At 43.4% G+C, this 8,814-nt stretch overlaps 1 pseudogene; it reads right to left on the reverse strand.

Moving 5' to 3' along the window:
* Positions 1-433: 433 nt before the first annotated feature.
* Positions 434-8,690, reverse strand: LOC100959307 (annotated as a pseudogene).
* Between the last annotated feature and the right edge of the window lie 124 nt (positions 8,691-8,814).

The raw sequence follows: 8,814 nt of genomic DNA on the forward strand, positions 1-8,814 counted from the left end.
AAATTTTTCACGCTGCACCCCACTCCCATCCTGTCTACCCTCTTGACTCTCTACTTTCCACCCGGCTACACTGAGGACTGTCTCCATGCCAGTACTCAGAAGAACACTGGAGGATGAGTGGCTCATGGCAGAGGAAGGCTGCCTCCTGGGCTCCACCCTCCCAGCTGCAGAGCTGGTCTGTGATACTGAGAAAACACCCTGGTGCCAGCATCTCTGGGAAGTTACAGCAGGAGTTACTATTAAGAGAGGAAAATCTTCACAGGCTCAAGACCAGCCTGAGCAAGAACGAGATCCCCTCTCTAAAAATAGCTGGGTGTTGTGGCAGGCGCCTGCAGTCCCAGCTACTCGGGAAGCTGAGGCAAGAGAATCGCTTGAACCCAAGAGTTGGAGGTTGCTGTGAGCTGTGACACCACAATACTCAGCAAACCTGCTGTCATCCCATGATGCAGGTCCCCTCTAGGAGGGCTTCCTGCCCTAGCAGTGAGCCTACTGTAAAAGCAGAAGAAACTGACCCCGAGTATCATCCACACCAATGACACAGGCAAAGAAGGCATCTTGCCAGTTTGAGGTGAAGCTGTCAAAAACAATGCAGCCTTCCAACGAGGCCTAACAGTGTGGTGGCTGGGGAGCTACATGGCTGTGGTCTGCTGGACAGCAGAAATATGACGACTCCAAAGGAGATGAGGACAGCTGTCACATACTCCCAGTGCTTATAGCTGCCCTGAGACACCAGCTTTCCCATCAGTATAACACAGATCAGGATCACCTTAGTGGCTTTGGCCAGCATTTGGGTGGGAAAGCTGATAAACTTGAGAATTCTATGTTGGCACCAGCTGCTAAGTACATTGGACAGTCTGGCAAAGGAGTGCCAGTACTTGGGTGCCTCATGCCAGGGCTGCTTGCAGCCGATGCAGGAGGCCAGCCACAATCCGCATCAGCACAGTTCATTGCACCAGAAACTGTGAGTCCATGAAGCACTCACCTAATGGCTATGGCTCCAGAGCTGCAGGTAACACTCTTTCACTCTTTCCTATAGCATACCCCAAGTGAGGAAGACACCTGGAACAGCTTCAGGCCTACAACTTGGGGGTGATCTCTGCTGTCTCTGTGCCTCTGTCCAAGGAGCCAGAGGAACCCCATGAAAGGCCTTGGGCACACTGCCAAACAAACAGGCTTTCACTAGGGGAAAGCAGAAACCCCTGCCTGTCTCCAGGTAGTTCTTCCATCTGCTGGAAGTATTGCAACAGGAGATAGCCAGGTACTATAAACCGGCAAAGCCAGCAGCATGCACCAAAAAACGGAACTATAGCTGGGCACATGACCCCAGAGGGGCTTGAGGAGTCTTCCCTTCTCCTCCCAGGCAGGAGTAGGCATCCAGCACCACCATGCCCAGCACGTGGCACCCATGGTCCACTCACAGGGAAGGTGAGCTCATGGTCCACTCACAGAGAAGGTGAGCTCCGGGACCCTGCATTCCCTCCAGCGCCTCCAGGCAGTGTTAATACTGTAGACAGAATTTAACTACCAATACTTAGGAGCCTTTAACAACGTATACTTTAATACTTTCCAGTCACATGAGCATGTTCCTAGGAGACAGTACCGCATAGCTTTTTTTTTTTTAAAAGATCTTTCCACTAATTCAAAGAGCCCTGCTTTGCTTACAAGGATACTAACTGAAAGTTTTAAGATAAAAAAATAAAAGAATAGACTCATTAAAACTAAACATATATAATTTCCAATCTTCTAAGCATATTTTTAAAAAGAGAAATTTTCTGAAACTAGTATAACTCTCATATAAAACAAAACAATAGTAATCTCCAGCCAAAACAGTAACACAGGTTTAGTAGCCCTAATCCAAAAACTTTGTGAGTACCAATGTGATGTTCAAAGGAAATGTTCTTTGGAACATTTCAGATTTCTGGATTAGAAATGCTCATCTGGCAAGTACAGTATAAATACTCCAAAATTCAAAAAAGTCTGAAATGCAGAACTTCTGGTTTTAAGCATTTTGAAAAGGGATGCTCTACTGATAGCAGCTGTTTTTCCTATTTCCCCCAGGCCCTTGTCATACAAACAATCTACAAAGTGCTAGTTTTGTTTCTACATACATAATGAACGTTTGGGATGGTGTCTCATAAAATATATAAATACTTAGCCCTGGTGGAAAACAATTAACGAGGTATGTCACCCTGAGGCTACACAGTGGCTCACACCTGTAACCCTAACACTCAGGGAGGCAGAGGTGGCTGGAATGCTTGAGCTCAGGAGTTTGAGACCAGTCTGAACAAGGGCAAGACCCGTCTCTACTAAAAATAAAAAACTAGTAGGATGTGGCGGCTGTTACCTATAGTCCCAGCTATTCAGGAGGCTGAGGCAAAAGATCTCCGAAACCCAAGAGTTTAAGGTTGCTGTGAGCTATAATGATGGCAGCATTCTACCCAGGGCAACAGAGTAAGATACTATCTCAAAAAACAAAAAAGTAATGGAGAGCAGGTTGGAATGCTATACCATCAACCAAACTTGTGAAAACTAGGGTTACAGGGCAGCCACACTCTTCCCACACCATTATCACCCTAACAACTTTCTTTAAATACAGAAACTCAAAAACTTGAGAGAGTAGACACAAAATTATCCCTAGGATCCAAGCCAAGAATCAGTTCATCTCTCTCACTGCTTTTCTTTCTTCACACATACCCCCCCCTTATATTTAAAATGTGCTCTAATGTTACAAAAACTCCTTTACCAAAATCACCTCTTAATGTCCTTTCAAATAATCAGTAAGGTCAATGAGGGTGAGTTTTTCTTTTTCTTTTTTTTTAACTAGAAAACAAACTCAGAAAGGCCAAGAATCTTGCCAGTAGTGGAACCAGGCCTAGAAACCACATAAGTCTCCTGCATTCAATTCTGCAGCTCCTCCTATACACAACACTACCCCTTCTGGAATATAGTAAAGCCTTCTATAAAACATTTGGCTGGGTTCCAAGGCAGCGGTCCCAGACTGAATAAGTCTCTACATAGCCAACAGTGTAAATAGTGAGGGTCTAATGCAATTACTGGCATGGAGGCATACATCTTTTTTTTAAAAAGCAACGAATTAGTTGGTTTTAAATTAAATCAACATGGTGTATGTTGGGAGAAACAAGCAAAACAACTCTTCTTAAAAGAAGTCAAAATGAAGTACTGTAGATTTGCACATTTCACAGTAGAGGAAGTGGTAATCAATACAGGGAGAAAGAAAAAGGGGTGGACCATTAAGAAACTTCATCATGATGTTTTATTTTTAAGAACTAAAATACTTTCCCCAAATAAATGTGAGATTTTTTAGGACAATAGTGTATAAAATAATAGAAGAGGCAGGGGAAGATTTTATTCACCCATCAAAAGGAATCACTCTCAAAACTGCTGGTTCTGGAATACAGATCAGATATCCAAAATCTCATGTCTAGATCTATTGGTGCTATGCAGTTTAAATTAAGTGATTATTTTAGCCTTTCAATTCTCACACCTGTAATTATCAAATAACTTCACCCGAACTATTCTCTAATGACCTTGAAAGAAAGAAACAATGTTTGCATTGCAATGTGCATTACAAAAACAATTTTTTCTCAAACATTTATGGGCACAGTGCTAGACTAAAAGTGTGAGAAAATAATGGTCTTTATAAATCAGATAAAGCACAGAGAGATGCTTATGGATATGACAAAATTTAAGCATCTCAGAGAACGAGCTTCCAGAAAAGGTGGGCTGAACATAGCAGACAGAATAAAGTTGGATTTGATCAGGATAAAAGATAAAAATAGTAGTCATTAAGTAGTCATTAAGTCATTAGGTAGGCAGACTGGGCGCAGTGGCTCATATCTGTAATCCTAACATCCTGGGAGCCCCAGGCAGGTGGATTGCTTGAGCTCAATAGTTCAAGACTAGCCTGAGCAAAAGCGAGACCCTGCCTCTACTAAAAATAGAAAAACTGAGGCAAAAGGATCTCTTGAGCCCAAGAGGTGGACAACTGCAACAAAAAAATAGCCAGGCTTTGTGGCAGGGGCCTGTAGTCCCAGCTACTTAGGAGGCTGAGGCAAGAGAATCACTTAAGCCCAAGAGTTAGAGGCTGCTGTGATGCCACATCACTCTACTGGGGGCGGGCAGGGGGTGGGGGGAACAACATAGTGAGACTCTTGTCTCAAAAAAAGAAACACTGGGCTCGGCGCCTATAGCTCAACCGGCTAAGGCGCCAGCCACGTACACCTAAGGTGGCGGGTTCGAATCCCCAGCCCGGACCCGCCAAACAACAATGACGGCTGCAACCAAAAAAAAAAAGCTGGGCGTTGTGGCGGGCGTCTGTGGTCCCAGCTACTTGGGAGGCGGAGGCAGGAGACTCGCTTGAGCCCAGGAGTTGGAGGTTGCTGTGAGCTGTAATGCCATGGCACTCTACCCAGGGGGACAGCTTGAGGCTCTGTCTCAAAAAAAAAAAAAAAAAAAAGAAACACTGTACAGTAGTTTACTTGTCGTCCCCACTTAGGCTATGATAAATTTCTTAAGGACAGAGACCTTGTTTGATTCATTTTTCTATCCCTAATCCCTAGCACAGGGTCTGGCACACAGAAGACAATCAATAAATGTTTTCTGAAAGGCACAGTCAGGACAGAATCCCCTATTTATTATCTATATTTTAACCTCCACTATTTGTGTAGATCATTTACTCACTGTCTCTCAACACCAAAAGTACCGTCTTTGATTCTGTCCTATGCTGTTGTGGCTGAGACTGTGCAACTGTATTTCACCAACTTCTCTGCTCATCAGGTACATGTTAAGTTTTGCCCCCAGAGGTAGTTAAATCAAGGTGGGAAAACAGGAAGATGAGTGAGGGGACTTCCTTCCAGTTCCTGCCAGTAGTAACTGCAGCCCCTGGCTCTGGCAATAGCAACTGATTCACACTTCCAACTTCTTTCAGCTCTCCTAGAACCAGCCATATCACATGCCTTTATATATACTGGCAGCAACTGAACAATGCTGGCTTGACCTACTCAAAAGTCCAGGACCAGGTCCATGGAACCTCTCCTCTCAGCTCTCAGGTTCTGATTATTGTAATGTACTGTAATGTTCCCTTTTTGCTCTTACACTCATTCAACCAACTCCCTCTAGTAAGTCCCCTCTGTTGAAATTCATGTAAGTTTCTGTTTTCTCTACTAGACTCCAATACACTGTTAAATACAGTGATTCTAACTATTCCCTTGTGAGATATTCTGCAACTTCACTGAAGGGGAAAGTAAACAAAACTTGAGTTATTCTATAAATAAAATATATTTTACAAAGGATAACTTGAAACCTCACAAATTTGTTTCTGTAAAATTGCAGCTCAAAAATCACTATTGTTTAAATGAGAGAGGAAATGAGTAATAATTAAATAGTACAAGCTATTCCAAACATCCACACCTACCTCCCTTTACTACAGCACATAACCTACAGAAAATGCTGAAATGGAAGAGTTGTTTCCCTGTTCCCCAGCTGTCTCAGTTCTCAGTTCACATGTGTCTCTAACAGTGTGGCATGAGACTAGTGAATGCTGATTCTAGGATTTCAAGATACTTTATTTTGCTGTTGTTCCACAAGGTCCCTAAATACAAGCTAGCCACTGTATCTAGTGTTCAAATGAAAGAAATGATAATCTGTTCCAACACCAAAACTCAGCTGAATTTAAAGGTATGTTGCTCTGCCTTCTTAAAGAATTTCAACTGTAATTTTTTGCTGCATGTGACCATCATTTAATGCACTGAATTTAGAATCTAACCTCTTCTTAAAATACAACTTTGCACCATAGCAAAGAAACAAAAAGAAACCTACCTCCCTTGCAGGAGAGCCCACAAGCAACACACCTGCTGAAAACAAATGACCAAAATGCTTACCTGTTTTTTATCTGGCCTGGTACTTAACAGTATTCCCTCATTAGATGACTTAATCCAAAATTAATTTCAAAATATAATTTTTCACGATTACGCTTCAGACAAACTGATTTCTTAAAATTATAACCAATTATACATAGAAGCAGCATATTAATTTATTCTCAAAAAGAAACTGGAAAACACGAATTTAAGCAATAGGAATCTTTTCAGAATTTTTAGCAATGTATACACCTGTGAGCATCCCATGAGACGTAACTCTAGGCCCAATCATACCAGTCCATTTCAGTTGCCTAACAGCCATAAGGCAAAATAGAATTAAGAACACAAGCTTTTCCTCCACAAAGGATAAAACTGAATATGGACCACCTATTTTCTTAGCACCTATCTCCTGCCTAGGAACCCAGGAACACTCCTACTTAAATGCCAAAAGTGCCATTACCACAGTCAACATATCATGTACAATCAACCAAACTATATTCCCACAACTGGAAATACCAAGTAATACATTAGGCAGAAAGAGTAGAAAACCAGTGGGAGAAGACAGGATAGCTACATCTTTAGGGAATTAACCGTTATTGTACCTTTATACCCCAATATTTTATGGGTACTGAATTAAATGGAAATAGTCAATAAGTTCCTCTAACAGCAAAGATTTCAGAGAAACAAATCAATTAAGAAATTAAACAACTGGTATCTAATAGCAATGTCTATCCACAAAGCGTTTAAAAAAACACACTGATTAAAAGTCAATTATAGATGTCTGTGCACAGTATACATAATCTCACAAATATTTTTCCTTTTTTAAAAACTGCAAACTATGATGCATTTTCTGTTTCCCTAGAATTTAATAAATGAGTCATTATAAAACTATGAAGTGCTTTAAGTCATACTAGAAACACTGCCATAATTTTAATAAAGTGCATTTTAATGTTAACTCATCTCTCTTGCTGGAAGGAATTATGCGTCTCTGCTAATATATAGAAATGAAACTGTCACTGAAACATCTGGTTATATATTATTCATTAGGCATATATCACCTCTTCTCCAAAGACAGCATAAAATAAACACAAATCATGAATAAATCGGATTAAATAGACCTGACACCACAAATCAAAGATCAGTAATGAAATTCCAAAGATGTCTGCTGACCTGGCCCATCCACTCAAACATGGGAACTTGTCTCAGTGTTCCACACAGACACGGAAAAACTCAAAATTCCCAGTATTCTGAACATTTGCATTGTCTGCATTATGGTAGTGATTCTAATTTGAAGTTTTTCTGTGTGGCACACTGGAGGACCATTAGCTTACTTTCCAAATAACTCAAATGGACTAGGCTGACTCAGGCACTTTTCCTTCGCAAATTCTCCACTTCATTCTCCATCTACCATAATTAACCTCAAACGTGGGTTCCCCAAAGGGTACCTGGGGGAAATAACTCCGATCCTTAGAAAAAGGAAGGGCCGTATTTGCTGGGCTACCCTTGGAAAATGAAATCTAACAACCCATTATTTGACTAAAAAGTAGGTTAAGTGTGCCATCAAGACTTTAAAAGATAACCTGTTGATTGTAATAAGTATAAATTTCAAAGGGAAATGGAATAACCAAGAATCATGTTGCTGCAATTTAAATTCTTTATAAATCTAAAGATCAAATGTCACTGTAAGAACCAAGAACACCAATCTAAATTATTAAACTATTCAACAATTACACCTCATACAAGCAGATTATCAACCTATACGCTAAGTATACCACCTGACCATCCCAGAACTACCAAAAGTAGATTATGTAATGCAAATCGCTCATTCATTAGCTATAACACACTCCGTTTAAAACACTGAAAGAACGTCTCAATTTTTTTAATGTTTAAAAGAAATAGCAGTATATTACTAAAACGTTAAATGCATAGCTATCCTTTTCAAAGGAAACAAATTACACACTGCAAAGAAACCTGATTTTTCAAACCCTTTTACAAAAATGTAAAGGCACACATTCTCCAAATCGTCAGACGGGCTCACAAAAGATATCCAAAGGGGCTTCAAGGAAATTTAGTCTATGATAAGTTTTAGTACGCAAATAATCGGAATGAATCTCAAAGTTTGAGACCAATTTTTACGAATACCATCTCCAAGAGCAAGAAGGCAACTTCTGTAGGAGGGAAACAATCCTGCCCACCGGGACCACGGCTCCCCCAGCAACACCGGGCAACAAGGGTCTCAGCGTACACCACGGGGTTCAAAACGTGAAGCTTCCATCACAAACAAGCCGAGACGCCCCCTCCCCCACGACTCCTCCGGGGAAACCTCGCGGCTTCGGAAAGCAGCAACAGATACTGCCGGGCAGGGCAGGAGGCGGCACTCCAGGAATGTTTGAAACAGGAGGGGTCTCCCCGCAGCCAGCAAGCAGCGCCTCTACCCGCGCACCCGACTCCAGCCCCCACGGGGGAAGGTCTCTGCACAAAGTGCCCCTACCCCACCCCACGGTGCAGACACACACCCCTGGCTGCCAAGGGAAAGCCCAGAGTGGAAAAACCCGCATTCCGCTCCGTCCGCCTCCGGAGCGCGGCGGCCGAGAGGCTGGGGCCCCCACCCGGGAGGCGAGGGGCCCGCCCCGCAGCCCCGGCCTCCGCGCTGGGAGCGCAGCGAGGGGTTCGCCGCGAAGGACAGAGTCCTGGCGCACCGCCGGCTGGGGCTTTCGCAAACCTGGCTCGCTCCCCTCTCATGACCCTCCACGGAACGGGAACAATGAGAAGCCGCCTCCCCTGCCATGAGAGCGCCGGGGGCGGCGGCGCCATCTCCCCTCACACCCCCCCGGACATACGCACCCTCCACCCCGGCCGCCCGGCCGCCCGCAGTCGTCCGGAGCCCGGCCGCGCCAAGGCGCGTCCAGCCCACCGCCGCCGCGCCCTTCGCCTGCCC

The sequence above is a fragment of the Otolemur garnettii genome, unplaced genomic scaffold (genome assembly GCF_000181295.1).
Source record: "Otolemur garnettii isolate 467f Iridium unplaced genomic scaffold, OtoGar3 scaffold00016, whole genome shotgun sequence".
In the NCBI taxonomy this organism is placed as follows: Eukaryota; Metazoa; Chordata; class Mammalia; order Primates; family Galagidae; genus Otolemur; species Otolemur garnettii.